Source organism: Falco naumanni, chromosome 13, assembly GCF_017639655.2.
Source record: "Falco naumanni isolate bFalNau1 chromosome 13, bFalNau1.pat, whole genome shotgun sequence".
NCBI lineage: Eukaryota > Metazoa > Chordata > Aves > Falconiformes > Falconidae > Falco > Falco naumanni.
This window is the reverse complement of record NC_054066.1, coordinates 22,512,612-22,531,250: the sequence shown is the minus strand read 5'-3', so window position 1 is coordinate 22,531,250 and position 18,639 is coordinate 22,512,612.

Below are 18,639 nucleotides of genomic sequence, written 5' to 3'. Positions count from 1 at the left end.
ATTATAATTTTGTTTGCACCAGGGAAGTATATACGACTTTGAAACCATCACTGTTTCTTTATCCTCATTCTTGCAACATATATTGTCAGGTCAAGAAAAAATAGTGCTTTCCACCTTTTGCTTTTACTTAAAAGTTACAGTCAAAAAAACAAAGGAATGGAAAAAGACAGTATTTTTTACAATTATTATTTTTGAAAAAAAAAAAAAATCATTACACCCTTCGATTTCAAATGCAGCTGTGAATGGATTCACATTCATGAAGAAACATTCTGATATCAACTATTTCTCTACAAAGAGTCCAGTTGACTCAAAAAAGATGACTGTGCCTCATAAATTATAACAGTTCCATATCTAATTAAAAGACTATAACTTTCCCTGTATCGTATTGCAAGGCTTGTAAGTAGCAAAGCACTATTGCTTCACTGCCCCAGTCCTGCTTCTGTGTGTGTGTGCGTGGCTGCTGGGAAGGATCCCAAGGAAGACTTTGTCCGAGAGTGCCTATTGCTAATCACATTTCAACTGGGCCAGGCTTTGCTGCCTTGTAGGCACTTACGTATTTGAACATCTGTCGAGTAAGGTGGGATATCTGCATGGGAATTAATATTGGAGGGGAGTTACCATTAGTTTGAGAGACACATTAGGTTTTCTAACTCATAGTAAGTATTGAAGGAATGAGAATAATGAATGTTCCTACATTGTGCTGTGTTTTTAAAAATAGTTTGCTCAGTCCTTGATCCTTGAAGGTATTAACTGGCTCATGAGTGGGTCAGAGCAATATATTTCACTCATTCACAGAGTAAACTTACTTTGACATGCTGTGGTGCAAGTTTAAGTAGAATGGAAGGTGAGAAAACAGGTGTTACCCGTACAAACGTGGACAAAGTCTGTCTTGTACGTTTGACAATGATAACCCACCCTTAAAAGAATGAGTTATAGTCATTTTTAGCTGTGGGGGTTTTTTTTCCCCCCAGAAGTATATGGCTGAATTCTGTCATGTATGTAGAAAATCAGACTCTGATTAAATAAATACTCTTAAAAATATTGGGTTGCATAAGGAAAAATATGAAAAATTAGCAGAAATTTGTGTAAACTTGTATTGGGAGGTGGATGAATGAAATGCTGGTCTGACCTAGACATCCATTGTATCAACATATTTTATCTGAATTTTAGCAGGGATCTTTTTGTACACTTTTCCATATATAGCTTGCCCTGTAGATATAAGAAGGTGTTTGTTTCACGAGAAACAATAGCAACCAGAAGTGGAAATTACTGCCAGCTCATCAGATGCAATTGAATAATAATGAAAGCTAATGCAAGACAACATTTGAGGTTATTTTTAAATCTTTCTAAAGGTCAATGTATTCAATGGTATTCATTTCCAACTGCTGAAAGAGTTGCTGTGTTTAAATATGATACTCTTGTTGTTTAGGAAATAAGAGAGCCTTACTAGGAAGGGTAAACAGGACAAAGCCATATCTATGTCTTCTCATTGTATAATTTAGGAAAACAATTTCAGAAGTATCAAACACTGATGATTACTTTCAGTCTCATGAACTTGTGTACTTTTACCTCCACCTCAAGTTTCTATGTTCATTGTCAGAGAAAGAGCAAGGTGCCTCCCTTGTGGACCTTTTCTGCCCTGGGTAGCCAAAGGAAGCAAAAACTCTCTTGTGATCCTGACTGGTCTAACCCCTGGAAGTTCTGGATATGTCATTAGGTAATCATTTGGCCACTAAAAATGTCACCATGTAAATATTGTAATGCTTATGGCCTTTCACAGTCAGGAATTCTGTCCTCATGGCTTTTTGTTATTGTGCAAGTAGCAGGAAAAAAACCCCAACCCCAACACTCAGAAATGGAGAAGTGAGGAATAAAGGGAAGGGGATAACAAACAAACCCAAAACACTGGAATGGAGGTATTGACTTTAGCTAGCTAGAAGTGTGTGCATAGCCTCCTTTATGTTGTTAATTGTTGAAGAATATTACAAGTGTGCTCCAAATTTTCATATAGAAAATGCAGCCAATGCATCTCAGAGGGCTTTATGGCAGGATGGAGCCCCCTGCAAATGCAGGGTCCCTTCCCTGTAAGCGGGATGCCATACCATGTCACAACGTCTGTATCAACAACAGTAACTTTAGTACACTGCTGTAAATTAGATGCTTGCTGGCCAGGTGATCATACAGCCAAAAAACACAAAGGCAAAGAAAGGCACAGGAGTATATATATGGGGCTCCATAGATTTTAACTTTAAAATATTTATTCTGAAGTTTATAATTTTTCATGTTTTTATTGTAATTAAAGATAATGAGTGGAGTCATGATGCACATGATTAATATGTTAAAACAATTTTCCTAGAGGGAATCTCAAACTTTTCTATTATCCAGATTTTTATATTCTCTGTTATACATGTTGGGCTACTCGTGCAGAATTTCACATATTTATTTTCAACTCCATTTGTTAAAGGCTAAGAAAAATCATTACTAAGGTAACTTAACAATGTTAAACTCACAGCAGATAATTCTCAAGTAGTGTAAGTTTAACTAAGCTCCCTTTGAATAGGAAAACCTGATAGTATGTAAAGATTTATATGTCTTTTTAATCTAATACAGGAAAAGCAGTTTAATACATAATGCCTAGAGGCAGCTTTTCATAAATATTTAGTTACCAGAGCTCTTTTTTTCCAATGGGAGATAAACATTTAAATGCTTTTGAAGATATGGACCTGAAGACCATCTAAGGTCTAGTCATTCTACAATTTTTCTGCTTTCTACTGTTCAAATAAACCATCTGGATGAAAGTTAGGGGCAAAGAAACAGACCATTCAAGGACAGCTAACAACTGGATTGCAATGGTTATATTGGGTATGTAATATTTTTTTCTCCCCAGCCCTTTCTGTGAAATTGCTCAAAGGTATCAGGTTGAAGGGAAAGAGGAACTAAAGGAAGAGGGGGCAGAAACAACAGGTGGCACAGAGGAAGCCATTCAGACAACAGTTTTACTTCAGTAATTTCTGTTTATGTGTCTATTGGACTTTGCTGTGCCTTGCTATAACTTGTCTGGTTTTAGTGAAGAAAGACATTTTGACTTTTATGTGATATGTTTCATTACATCCACATACAGGTAATCGGACACGAGTAAGTAGATGATTTTTGCTTTATAATTTGAGAGATACAGATATGAAACTGGAAAACTTACAGGAATGTTCAGGGATCCTGGTGTTTCTTTGTTTTCTTGTTTGAGGAAAACTCTAGTGAAACAGTTGGATAATGGCAATAGGTATGATATGTAATATTGCTATCCAGTATTTCCTGCTCCTGGGAGAGAGGTACATTTATTTGGCAGGGCCTAATTTTCTTTGCTGGGCAGCTTAGGTCAATGATTGCTTTGCAGTGAATCTTTTCATGTAGCTTAGGAAAGTCTGGTGCTTTATTAGCTACTGAAAAGCACATGTAATTAAAAAGCAAATAAAAAATAGCCAAAAAAGAAAGCTGAGTTCCAGAAGCAAGAAAAGTAACAGCTAAAGGGAGATCTCTAAAGATCTCTGAACATAGGCACGGTAAACTTACTTTACTGCCAGGGGGGCAAAGGGAGAGGGTGGTGGTTTCTATACGATAGAGGCTTTTGTTTGTGATTAGAAGCAGCTTTTCTTCCAGTTCCTTTGTCCTTTCAAGGAAGAGTCAAGACTAGGGGAAAGGCAGGATTTTCAACAGTAGTAAAGAGTGCTGTCCTGTGGCTCATCACTGCTGGAAAGTTCCTGGGAGGTCTTAAATCATGGTGTAATAATACTGTCTTGGAAGAATGCAAATAATTGAATAAATTCTGTATAAGTTCTTTTCAGGACTATTGAACAGAGCTAATTTACAAATGGGATCGTAATATGGTTATTTGCTTTTAGAATTCCTGGCATTTATGCAGTTGAGTATTCACTTTTGCAGTTCTCCTTTCTCCTGGCTTGCTGAAGCGCATGTGCCCTAAGACCACTAAACTAATCATGAAAATTGCTGAATAGCTTTTTTCCTTTTCACCATCTGTGGTTGATTCTGCTAGTTTGTTTTCCCTTTGTTTGTGTAAGCTTCTACATTTTAAAAGAGACTAAATGGATTTATGAAAGTAATGTTTTGCAACTTGATTGGTGTTTGAAAGGATTCCATTGTTTTAAGAGGACCCTCAAGAACCACAGTTAAAGGAGCTGGTCAGGCTGGGAGAGCTACATTAGAAATGAAACTGCCAGAACAGTCTGATTCAGATTCCAGTTAATCCCAGGATTTCTGGATCAGCCTTCAAATGAGAAGTTAAGACAATCTGTATGAAAAAAAAATCCCTACAGGCCAACTCTGTGTCTTTTGTCAGGTTGGACTAATTTTTCTAGATTATACTGAAAAACTCAGTTTAAAGATATATGAGTAATATTGAACAGGTAACAAACTTATCCAGAAACTTGAGAGAAAAGTGAGTATGAAGGTTAGAAAAGATTGCCACTGAAATTTGAATCCAAAGTCTGACACACCTAGATGCAAATCTCCTGCATCCTTTATGCATTTGTATCCCATTGAAAACCCTGCCTCCTTTTACCCTTACACCCTTCTAATTATGCAAGTGCCCTGGAAATAGTTGAGGTTCTGCTCCTGACTTTGACTTTGTTCACGTGTTCCCTTGAATTCTGCAGTGTTTCTTCAGATATTAATTTTGCTGGGGATATAATTTTCTGTCAGTGTAGCAAGGTGTGCTGTTACTGTTGATGAAAAGTATTATGCAAACCTCAAATGTTCTTATTAATTGAGTTTCTAACTCAGCTTGGCCAGTTATAATGTCAACAATGGACTGGAGAAATTTACCTGAATCAGTTATGTCCTGGTCTATAGTAATGGCAATGTTTGCATCAAGCTTGATTTCAACTTCTTTTCAGATACTACACCATAAAAACTGATTCTGGCATGAACATAGCTGTGCAAAAAACAGTGTCTTAAAACCTAGCCAATAAATCAGGAAAACTGTAATGAATAAAAATGCATTTTTGCTGGTTATATTTATGTCTCGCAGTGGGGCTGCAGTCTGCATGCTTGTATCAGCTACATCAGACATGGTGCCTCTAGGCAGAAGCCTTTGTGGCAGAGACCAAGGAACTTAACTGCCTTTGCCTTTATTATTATTACTTTTATCAGCTATTAAAACTTCAAATTAATAAGTACGTGGAGGTATGCAGTTTCAGCAGTAGTGCACAGATACCAGAGCTGCATTTACTCTGAGAGATTTAAAGTCATATTAATGGCTGTCTCTCATAACTAATGCTGGAAAGGATGCTGGGTGTGCCACCTTCTGCCATGTAGTGCTCCATGCTGAAATGAGGATAGGAGGGCTAGAGGTTGTTTTAAAGCTGATGTGATTCCATTGGTTGCAACAATATTATTATATTGCAAAAATATTCACTGGGATCCAAGGAGAATTTGGTACAACATCTTTTACGTATCTCTCTGCAGGTTTCTTCCTATATCAAGTACAGCAGTGAGAAAGAACATGATCAAGTCCTTAGAACTTACCAGTAAAGAGAAAGTATTTACAACATGTCTCTGAACAGCACTGCATGGATGATGGAGCACTTCTAAAAGAATATCTGTGAAGGAAATAAACGCATTAATTGAACAGAATTATTGCACACCAAAGCTACATGTTTGAGAGGTCTCTGTAGTATTCAAATAACTATTGAACCATTTGGCACATCCCTAATAAAAACCTTTATCCATTAGCCCCATTGGTGCGTGCTTAGGCAAATTAACTCTTTTATATGTAGATCTAAAGAAAATGGTGTGTTATAATTAAATGATTCTTTTGGGGGCAGTAAACCTCTCTTCAAACAGCTTGAATATTAGTGCAGTCGTTTTTCTTTCAGCCCTACTAATCACAGCAAATTTAGCTTGCACAGCCAGAGTCAGGGTGCATGTTACAGGACATTCTGCAACGGCGATGAACAAATCCCATAAGTACTGGTGCTTGGTTATTAAAAGGATTTTATCTGAAGTTAATGTAAATTTATCTGGATTCTTGCTGTTTGTGAAATTGTGTTGCTGGTCTAAGATGTCTGGTGCTTAAGATTATGTGTAGGTTGGAGCCCACACAATAGAAGCCCATTGTAGGACTGACTTTGGATTTGAACGGGAGATCTAGAGGATAAATGGCAATTGTAGTCATTGCATCCAAAAAAGAAAACACCATACCACCCCCCTCAAGTTACCTAAGTCTCTCCAGTTTCTAAATTATTTGAAATTTATTTGACTTAGATGAGATATTGAACACTCCTTATGCTGGATGGAAAAAGCACCAGACACTGAATCATAGTGGAACAGACCCATAGTTGCCTGGATGAAAATTTAGGCCAGGATTTCCTGATGTGACTACCAGTTACTGGGATCTGATACTTTGAACTATGCTGCATTTACTGAAAGTGCTGTTTTCTGAAAACTGGGCTCTATGGACATGACCTGTTCTGTCTTTTAGTTGTAAAGCTAAATGTACCACATTTAAATGTTCTAATCTCCTAAGACTGCACAAAGCTGATTTAAAACAAACAAACAAATGTATGTGTTAAGACTTTAGATTTTTGTCTGGTATATAGAAAGTAGTCTTTATATTATTATCAAATGTAGCCTTGGATTTCCATAGGTATCTTCTGAAATGAACAGCATGAAAGATGTATTCATACCTTTTTTTCTTTACTGTCCATGTCTTCTGTTGTCACTCTTCTAGGTGTGCTCCTGCTGAGTGGGGCACATGACTGCCCTTAAGTAGTTCCAGTGCAGTTAGTTGGCAACAAGGGTCTCTTTTTTGAGGGAAAGAACTTACAGAGACTGAAAATGCTCTGGTTTGCCTTAAGGCCCAGCTCTGTTTGCATTTTTATGTTCTTCTAGAGAACAGTGTGCTCCTATGTGAGCCAGTGTCATCACCCAAATCTTCTTTTCCCCTGGGCCTTCTGAACTACCTGGTAAGTGTCTTGGAGCTGTCAGCTATGTAACAACTTCCATATCTGACATCTGAGGTCAGGAAACTTGGCTATTATCAGAGCAGAGTCATTTAAATAAGACTTCTGATAGTACGGAACATAAGTAAGATTAGTAGCAAGATGCAATTCAAATATCCAGCTTGTTATGGACACTGCAGTTTTGAATTCCAGTAAGCAAAGCAGATTGCTTTTTCAAATTATATGCTGCAGCATATAAAAGAGCAAGCAGTTTATCTCACAGGACCATGAGTTGCCTTCAGTTTGCACATGCAGCTTACATTGGTGGGAGTCCCACTGCATTCTGAGGGCACGATACACAATCCAAAGCTGACAAATCTCTTAAGGGGAGCAGTGTTCGAAAATGAGCCATCCATTTTGTTTGACACTACTTTAAATTGGAAATTAGCACATTTTAAATGGCTAAATTCAGCGTGCATGTGGATCTGTCAGGCTGCTGGTATGGATTCTGAAATATGCTGTGCAGGTTTTCTGTTATTGGTGTTCCCATTGTGCTTAAATAAAAAGATCAGTTACAGTGCCCAGGCTAATCACTTGTAGAGCATCTAAGAAAAAGCAGACTGTATCTGTTCTTTCTGTTATCATATCATATATTAGTCACCGCTGAGGCTCGTACAGCTTTACTGAGAAGCAGAAAAGAGACCCCTGCAATTACAGCATTGTGGCTGGCACTAAATTACAGGTAAGCAGTGAAGTGTGAGGAGAGCCTGAAGGGTGGCTGAGGTGGACCCCTACTTCCACTAAGTTAGTGAAATTACAATGGTTTATCTCATGTATGATTCTGTCCCTAATTTAATATAACTTTAAACTCTTTCTAAGCCCTTTATGTGTAAGTCACACTGATGTTTCTGGTGCGCATTTGCATTTCTGCCACCTTAGACTTTCAGGTTTTTTATTCCCACATAAGAAGGATGGCATTCTCTCTGTTCCTTGTCAGACACTGATTAACGCTCTGCACTGATTTTAATGAGTCTGTCTAGATTTTCCAAAGATGGTAAGAGACATAACTTCCAAGAAAACAGGAGGTGTTTTCTTGTTCATTGATTTCATGAGATGAAAATGTATCCATTATGCATTTGGTGAAGGTTAGGAATTGCAGAAACACTATTATTTGTCAGTAATTGATTTATTTCGGTGCTCTGTGTTTGTGAGGGTCATCAGTTCACTTCCGGGGAAGTGTGGCTTATCTCCAGCTGTAATGCATAAGCATTGCCTCAGCTCTTGGCGTCAGCGGGTTGATTAACCTTGAGGCTACTTGCTGTATCAGTTGGTGATGCCTAATGTGCAAATGTGCTATTTTGTAATGCAGAGATTGTACCTCAAATGCCCTATCTTACAGACTACATTAAGTTTTCTAGAAGGCGAAGCATTATTTTCCACTTCTCTCCTGGGATGTATAGAAAGCCTACTGAATTCTTTAAAGACTTGGAATTTAGTTTGCTTACCAATCTCTTGCTATTATCAGATACTAATGTAAATACATAATGTAACACAAAAAAAGAAATTATGTTTCAGCATTATGTAAAAGTCACTGTTGTTCAACTTACTTTGAGACGTTCTTTGAATGCCCCAATTGGTCTTTTGGCATGTTATGTAAGTCTTATTTATTTCCACATCCAGAAATGTTCCCTGGTAGTGGGAATAGTGTGAATCACAGGTGCCATAATGTAGGGTCACAGGTTTGACTTGAGAATGAGCAATTTCAGACCCAAAGGAGGCTAGAAACATTGGGGATATTCAGAAGCAGAAAATAATTTCTTCCCTTTTTTCCTTCTCATCCCCCAGAAGGAATAGTCACCAAGTTCTCATGGAAGTTCATAGCTCAGACTCAGGCAGCGACCAGGTTCTCCCACTCCACAGTTCACATTGTACCAGCTGATGATGAAAAGCCACGACAGGTCTAACTGTTCTTGAAGTGACTTTATATTCCACCTAAAAAGCAAGAAGCAGCTACTGTTAAACTCGCTGGAAATTTTCTGAAGGCTTGTGTCTCTAAAATGAAGATTTGTTGAAACTGAAGCATGAGGAAGCCAGCTGAATCTCTGACAAATTTTTCAGCATGATGTGAAGGTAGAGTTTAGGGTCCTTGAAGCTGTTAGATTCCATACCATCTAGTTCCCAGCCCTCTGGTTTCCTAGTCCCATTGATGCTTGCTGGGGGAATAATTATTGCAGTGGTTGGGAAAGAGGGACTGAACTCTTAAAAATAACTTCTCTGCAGTTCTTACCTTTAAAAAGTAGTTCATATTCTGCCTTACCTTGACACCCAATGATTTTTACATGCAATTTATTCTAAAAGTGACATTTTCCATGTGGGGGGTAATTTTGTCACGACTTTAACTTTCTGCACTAATTACAAAGCCACTTTGTTGGCTTCCCATAAACTTTTTACATATAAAGATTTTTCAGGGTAATTGAAACTGTTAGCATAATTCAGCTGATACTGTACATAGTCTTATTTACAATGTAATTAGGTCCACTACAAGAAAAGTGCAAGTAATTAGTGATTTAATCCTAGTAAAGAATGTTTTGAGGTTTAGGTTTAGGGGTTTGTGCTTTTAATCCCTCCACACTTACCTCTGTAAGAATGAGTGTAATGGAATACACAATGTGTTTAAGATCATTTCAATGGAGGAATCAGAGTTTGGGGAGAAGAATTGGTTTATATTTGTATAGGTTGCAAATGGAAGCTCTTTTTTCCACACTGAGCAGTGTCACCTTGTCTTTCAACAGGTACTTGGGATTCCTTGTTTCCTTTTCTAGCTTAGACATTGATTCACTGTCTGGCCTTAGGTAATCTATCATCACGCTTTCAAATTTATGTGCCTGTAGCTACATTCAGATACTTAAATAAGTGACTCGAACACTGTCAAAACGCAAGTAAAATATGTGATTTTGTAACTATAGAGCACAACCCTAGTTCTGTAAAAGCTAAGGATATCTAATTTATACTGATTAGTGCTGTTCATTTAAACATTCGTATAACTCTTAGTAGGGAGGAGACCTAGGTGTCTAATTTGAAGTAATAAATTTTGACTGCTCTTGTCTTTCTCCGAGCATGTCAGTTTATTTGTGTGTAAAATATTTCCTTTTCTACTATGTCTATGATTCCACAGAGACTGAGTTGGTGGTTTTTTTCTGTATTAGCCTAGTCACCAGCAATTATAATGTGTTGAGTATGTGTGAGTAGGGAAAAGTTGATTAGCTAATGAAATGATGCTGTGACAGCTATTGGTAAGAAAAAGTAAACAACGGCTTATGAAAGATTCTTCAATGAAATATGTGTAAATATTTAGGTAGCAGCTACTTCTCTTTAATGAATAGTCTTTTGGAAAAAGGCACCTGTATTAAGTATCTGACTTCACAGCTCCCTTGCTCTCACCCTAACAAAAAGCATTTAGTGAGATGTCCAAAAAGTCTCCTGCAGACTAAGAAAAAGTACTGTGGACATTTATTACATTTCCATAGTGGAGAAGACAGGTTAGAATATGTACACCTTTATATATGTATAGATAACCTTGCAAGTGATTTTGGTTTTATCCTCAAGGTGAATAAGTACTGTAGACCAAAGGTGCCGGTGTAGACAGGGAGGATAAGTTTATGAAGCAAGTATTTCTGGGACGGAAATAATGACCATCCCTGGGTGAACAGCTTCAGCCATCCCATCCATTATGTACCTATTGCAGTACATGCAGCTTTGACGGCAAATTACATGTATGCCTTCCTGTAGTCTACATCCCCTTTGCTCCCTTGGTTCATTTTCAAGCTCAGATTTTTCCAAGCTTAAGTAAAGAATTAATTTATCCTTTGAAATGTTCAGAACTTTTCTCTTAAAAAATACATGACTTGATTTAATGCTGTGTTTTGTGAAGTAAGTTAAATGTGGTTTCCTGCATATTTAAAATGATGACCCTTTCTTTTAAATTGCTTATGATGGTTAATCAGCGAATCAAGACATACTTTAACTCTAATTAAAGCTCAGTGGAAATGCAGAAGGGTAATGGACGTAGGACAGGCAATCATCTGAAAATTGAAAAAGTATTACATTACAGAAAATGTTTATGGCACATTTGCATTTTCAGAAGGCAGACACAGTTGCTTCTGCAGCATCAGTTTTCATGAGTTTTAATAATTAGCTGCAGTATAATTAACCATTAAATCAAGGAAGTTGTAGTCTTGTTTCCTTGATAAGAGGTTTCAATATTTCTGTATTCACAGTATGAAACAGCTACAGCTTTGTTTTAACTCTAGTAGACCTTGTTTACATTCCCAAGCACGAGAAAATTTTACAACCCTCAATATCACATTGTTGCTGTTTTGTACGATCTTCATTCCTGTTTTTTTCAATGAAATCCTCTTAGGTTCGGCTCAGACGTGTTAGGTCTTTGAGCATTTGGCCAGGCCAACCTGGCTAGAAGACATCTGGCTTCATGTGAGTTGCGCCATTCGCAATAGCAGAGTGTCAGGCCCCCTTTAGCTTTTCATAAGTCTTGTTAAATGCATCTTTTTGGCAGTTCTAGACTGTTCTGAATCCTGCAGTTCCTGCTTGTTATGCCCTTGGATTATTATCTGTGCATGTGTTGTGTGATCCATCCCGTCCCTGTCTTGCCCTTCCAGTATTTTCATTGATGGTGTAATTATAGTAGCAAACACTGTGAACTATACTTGGCTGGATTTGTTTCTGCTGTATTTTCAGTAACTTAGGGGTTTTTTGTGAATTTGATACATGATGCAGGAAGTTATATATAATGTTTTCAGAGGTAGGAGAAAAAAAGCTCTCTTTACACACATATATGCTTAATTTCATAAAGATCCTATGAGATGGGTATGGTTTGTAAGACAAACAAACAGTTTTGTGTTATAAGTGTCATGGTTTAACCTGGCAGGCTGCTAAACACCACACAGCTGCTTACTCACTCCCTCCCTGGAGGGGAGAGTATTGGAAGCAAAAAAGAAAAATTTGTGCATTAAGATAAAGAGAGTTTAATAGGACAGAAATGGAAGGGAAAATAATAATAATGATGATGATGTTAAAAGAATTAGGATATACAAACCCAGTGATGCGCAATGCAAATGCTCACTACCCACTGACTGATGCCCAGCCAGTTCCTGAGCAGTGGTCCCTGGCCAGCTTCCCCCTAGTTTACATACTGAGCATGACATCATATGGTATGGAATATCCCTTTGGCCTGTTGGGGTCCGCTGTCCCAGCTGTGTTCCCTCCCAGCTCCTTGTGCCCCCAGCCTGCTCACCGGTGGAGTGGTGCAAAAAGCTGAAAAATCCTTGACTTATTGTAAATGCTGCTCAGCACCAACTAAAACATCAGTGTGTTATCAACATTATTCTCATCCTAAATCAAATATGTGGCACTGTACCAGCTACTAGGAAGAAAATTAACTCTGTTTCAGCTGAAACCAGGATAATATATTATTGCAAAAGGAGGAGTGTAGCTGATATCCATGTATATGCTGTATGTGAAACAAGTATTGGAAACTCTTTTCAAATAAGTAAATTTTTCCCCATAATATTTTTCTTTTGGACTAGTATTGATAAATATATTGTTCCTTCTCAGAAATCACTTCTTCCTACTCTCCTCTCAAACTTCCCTTAGGAAAACATTTACAAAATCCTTTTGGTTTGCGCAGAAACAAAAAAACCCCTAAAATTCTCGTATTTATTGGCTCTGTTTTACATGCGCAAAACAAACAAAAGATAACCACTGCATTTAGTTTGCAGTTTGAGTGCGTTCGGTTTTGAAGTGAATCATAGTGGGACCTGAGGAGACCAGGCTCTGCTATTGAGTGATTCGCGGGCTCTTTCTGATTGAGTGGTGGAATTCAGAACTGGTGCAAAAAGCTGCCAAGGAGTCTATTCTTGCAAAGTTTGATTATTCCCAATGCCATGCTAAGCTAAGTGCACAAAGTCCTAAAATACATGATGTGTTTTAGAAAGATCTTATTTTTTTTAATTCATAAGCTAATGAGATTTTTATGATAGGTTTCTGTGTTTAAATTACTGCTGCTCATAAATACTTGTCTCTCTGTAAGATCCTTGCAGCGCTATTCCATTTCATCGGCTTTTGATTGTGGCCATATCTAGAAGCTTGACAGATATGCTGCCTAGTGCATTAGGTGCTTGCACCAGTACACAGGACATTATAATCGAATTTCAAGCTCAGTTTCTGACTTGGATGATTTGAAAAAATCCATTTCTGGTTGCCCCTTTAGTTAATCAAAGAGGGTGCTATGAACCGTCTTTGTCAGGAGTTACGTTTATCTGTAGACAAATAGTACTAATACTTAGCCACTCATGACAGCTTTTGGGATTAGGGGATAGGTGGCCAAATACTGATGGTTGCATGCCAAGACTTTTAGCGTATTAGAATGAAAGGAAAATACAAGAAAGATTTCAGAGGCATTTTGATTTCTCAAATTTTAGTCTAGAGTTTCTCTAGTAAAAGAAAGCATATTCTCTGCGTGCTACTGGAGATTTTGGGGGTTGTGTCAGTGCGGTTTTGGTGTTTTGTTTTGGGTTTTGAGGTTTTTTTGTTTGCATTTTGGGGGTTTTTTGGTGCTTTTTTTTGTTTTTTTTTTAATCAGATCTGCTGTTCTAAAGTTCACTGTCTACATTAGGTATGTATTGCAGGAGGTATGTGTGACTATATATAAAACAAGAATTGTCTAACACTTCCTATTCATAAGTATGGTTCCAAAGATGATGTTTATATCTTATCTGGGGGGCAGGGCAACTAATGAGAGAAAAATACCTATTTTTTAAGCAATGAAAAGCAGGAAATTCTTAAGAAATAAAACATCAATATTTTTCTCAGCCGTTGAATATTACAATTAACAAGAAAAAACATTTATTGACTAATTAAAAATATTAATGAATAAGATAATGCAAAATTCATTATCGTAATGATGTGATGTCTTATTTTACCCAGATTTAATAACTACATTTCTTATCAAACCATCCAAACTCAAGGAGGATCTACAAGTTATTAATAATGTGAAACTTGTGTTACAATAAACAGGAGGATTTAACGTGGGATGCATATAAATGTAATTCTGAGTGATTTCCTTCTGTTGAAGTTAGTTCACCAGGAATTTTGCTGGAAGTCAGGATTGATGCTTTCAATTTCTCTTACGTTGCAGAAAAGTTGTATTTAGCAGATGGAAGGGCTCTGATGAATGCAGCACTTGGTTTTTCTGTTATCCAATAAAACTGGAATGACACTGTGTGAATCTAGAAGCTTTTGTAATCTGTAAGAAGTCAGGAGAAATTGTATTACAGCAATTGACTTCAGCAGGATCAAGACTTTTTTTTTAACAATTCCATAGGGCTTTAAGTATTTTTGCAGTCTATTTTAAGACGTGCACGCTGGTGGAAGTAGTGCTTCTAATCAAAATGGGCTATATTTTATTCAGACCTTGGAGACCAAGTAGGTAGAGCTAATTGGGTTATAACTGACCTGCTTAAAGGATGTCAAAATTGGCTGTTGGCTGTTCCTTTATAACATTAGTTTGATTGACTAAGAGTCTGGCAGCAAGATATGAAATATTATGAACCCAATTCATTAAAATTGTCCCCATTTTAGATCATTACATATTTTCAGAACAAATGGAACATACTTGTAGTATGAAAGAAATATAGATATGTAAATTGCTAACCCATCAGCCACCTCCTCCTTCTGTTCCCCTCCCTGGAATAAAAATAAGGGGAGAGCACTGGGACATAATTTTTTTCCATTGCTATTATAGAAAATAATTTTCTTTAAAAAAATAAAATAAAATCTTTAAAGAGGAGTATCATGAGCTTGATTTCCATTATTTACTTTCAGGTTAATCTGGTTGTCTGTCATGCAAGGACTCAGTGCAAGAGCAATGGGCATGTAGATCTATCATTACAATCCTGACTCTTGTTTATTGGGGAGGAGTTTTTTTACTTGGATAATAATTTTATTTCATCTTTTTTTACTCTGCTAGGCATATAGCTGCCCTTTCTCAGGCAACTGATCTTATTACACTGTTAGTGGGATTCAACTTTGAATATAGCATAATTAGGTGATAGTTAGATATAACGTACATGTTTCATTTGTCGTCTGAAAAAACTGCAACTAGTGGTTGTCCTACTGTGTAACAGGATGGGAAATTGAGAAGTTTCAGTGTCTTGCATGCACATATGTTTTGTGCATATGTACTTCATACCTGAGTGCTAACTGGTATGGAGGAAGATAATGCTCTTAAACTGAGCTGTTAGTGTAAAGTTAGGACCTAAAGGATTATTTTAGTTAGAAAAATTAGTGTTGAAACTGGGTATCCTGATGTTATCCCACCTGTTTACCACAGGGGGTAATGCTCTTGCAGAGACAAAGTATTGTTTTTCTGAATGCAGGAGGAGGTGGGGTTTTGCTAGTGGTTCATCTTTTCAGGTAGTGTTTATGCTGGAAATCATCTCACCGAAGTTTTCTTAGAACTGCATTTCAACTGCTGCATTTCCCAATGTCTTTGGCTTTCCCCTCTCCCATGTCTTTGGCTGTACCCTTTGCAAACAGTTTTTTTGAGAAAGAGCCACAGCCCTCCAGATGCCCCTGGTTTGGGTGGGCACTGCTACTGCTGTGTTACACCTTGCTTTGTAACGATATTCTTGTGTGTATGTGTACGCAGGTAATAATACCTTTTACATTCACCAGCTCCTAGTAAGTGTAATTTAAAGCATATCTAGTCATAAGGTTCTCTTGCAAGTTGTGTAAAGCAGACTATGTTCTTTGAAGTGTGTTTTATGTGCACCTTGGGTGATGGAGCTCACTACACGAGCCTGCAATACATCCACATATGATGGACACACTCCAGCAGAAGGGATGATCTTCCTTGTGCTGTGAGTAACCAAGCTCAGAGTAACCTTCAGTGACATGGCCTGGGTGCACCTTAACAGACCCCTGTGCAGGGCGCTGCAGACCCTGTGCTTTACAAAGCTCCAAGTTGGGCCGGGCTCTGCCCGCATCTCCCCCACTGCTAAGGGAAGCTGCAGCCACGCTGCTGCCTCTCTCCTGTTGCAGAAAGAAGTAGCAGGGTGCTTGCTACAGTCATTTTAAGGGGTACAGGTGCAGCGATCTGTCCTTTGGCCAAAGGATACTGATTTTTTTAGTGCAGAATTTATGGTACAGACACAGCTAAAATGGCATTAAAAAACACCTGTTAGCCACCTAAAACTGTTACACACAACATGCGTGATTTACAGTGTTGCTATTCCATGTGCATTTAAGCTATGCATCTTGTCCAAACCTTTGGAGCTGCTCATTAATATAAGTTGTTATTTGTTCACTTTGGCAAATCACAGAAAGTCCTACACAGGGGCCAAACCTAACTGAAATCCTTATTAGCTCTAATAGCAAATGATGGAGTCAGCATGTTTAAGCTGAAAAACTTAGTCCTTTTTTCTTTCTTTACACATTAAATAGCTTTTTCAGGTTCTACATTTGAGCACAGAAGGCACAACATCATGAGTATCAGTCTTTTGTAAGAGGCAATGTGCTGGGGAGGATTTGCCTTTTGTAGTTTTGGGGTATTTATTTTGTTTTTTATGTATGTTACATTGCAATTCCAAACTTAGCAAGTTTCAGAGAGGTTGCTAGATGTTTGTGTTCTTCTGTGTGTTCCTTAGTGAATACTTTGACAGTTGGTAAAGTGAGAATATCATTCTTCCATTGTTACGTGCTTCTTCCACATCAGTTACCCTACACACAAAGTAAAAGTCGCAGTCATGCTTTGTTCCCATTCTTCATATTTCAAATCTCTGTTTGGGTTCAGGTGGCTCAGGTAGAAGGCCGGCATAATTTTTAGCAGTCTTGTAATCCAAATTTAACCTGCGGTAATGACCAAAAACTTTTTGCTTGTGCTCCATGTTCTGTGTTGAAAAGTTTCCATATTGTTCTCTTCCACAGTGATCAAGTAACAAATTTTAAAACAAAGCCACAGCAGCCAGCATTAAGCAGTGTTTTGTTGGTTTTTTTTAAAGAAGGAAGATCTTTTGTCCTTCGCAGCAAACCTTGACTTTGACTGGAGATACACTTAGTGCTGCATTGAGTCTTGCAGCCGTGCTCTGGGGGATAAGGGAGGATCTGAGGCTTTGGGTAGATACTGGTTAGCAGGTATTTCCAACTGCCCATTCCAGTGCCTAAATTAGTTGTAGTTATGATGGCATCATACCTCAGAAGAGTGATGCATGATTCAGACCATCTGCTACATGCAACTACTGGACATTCTCCTATGTAAATAAATATACTGTTAATGGGTAAAAGTAGCTATGATGAGAGTTTTCTTATAAGCATATAAATTTACATGCGTATACAATATATAAAGGAAATTCATAGTAAAAAGTGAGGCTTAAGCAAGTTTTGTGAATTGTTTCAGTCATTTTGTAAGAATAATGGATTACAAGAGACAGGACATTCTCAGTTGTATTTAGTGCATTCTTTAAAGAAAGATGAACCGTTTTATCTCCCTGCATTTCATCCAACCTTTTCCAGTGCTTTCTTTTACTAGTGAAAATTTAAATACTTTTTTTCATCCTAGTGCACTAAATGCTCCTTCTCTTACATTGTTAACAGTGTAACACCATTGGATAGATGACAGAAAGCACAGTGATTTGTCTTCAATCTTTCTTCTGTCCGTCTGAAGTACTAGTGCACAGCCTGCTTCGCCCTATGTCAAATTCATGTTGTTTTCCATGATTTACACTGAGTGAGGACCAAATACCAGGTAAATTTAATCTATTTGCATGTTATACTCCCTTGAACCATTGATGGCCTTGATAATCATTGTCTCAGTATTTCTCTTCTGTTCCCTGTCTATCTACCATTTTCCCTTTCAAATTTTGCCAAAAAACTGTTTTAGTTTTTTCTTACTATCTGTTCTCCAGCACTCCGCACATCCTGCCTTAACTGGACTGTCTTTTTTTTTTCATTTGTCTTATGTATTTATGGATTGGAATATGTCCTTTGCTGTACATTAAATCCTTTGGTGCTCCCTAGCCAGCCTTGACTGTGAGGATTTAATGAGGGTTGTGTAGTCGTTGGTGCCATAAATTATCTTAGGCTGATTTTTCAACTGTCTGCTGTTGAGCTAGTTTATCACTTTCCTGATGTGGCATATATAAGGGTGCCCCGAAGGCTGCTACTTAAAGCAGCGATCTCATTCTTTGAAGTCTATGGCTCATCTGGATGCAGAGCTGCAACCGCTTTCCTCTTAGGTATGCATTTATGTTACAGGGTGGCATCTCTGGAATGCAGGGGGAAATACCCACTCGCAGAATTATACTAGAAGCATTTTTTAGATCTCCAAGTAGTCTAGCCCATTTGCAGAGTAAAGAGAGGCTATGAACAGGGATGATTATGATCCTGACAGTTTCTGTACTGCTGCTTTCGGTGTGGGGCATGAATAGTATCGCTTTTCTACTCTTGTTGAGTAATTGCCTCAAGAAGAGCTGAGGTTCTTCTACAGTCATGGAAATTGTTCTTACTTACAAAATGTGGAGGAAGATCAGAACTGAAATCTGAAATTTTCTTAATCATCAGGTAATCAAACCTAAATTAGAAAGTTCCAAAAGTGTAGTCAGGCGTGGCAAGA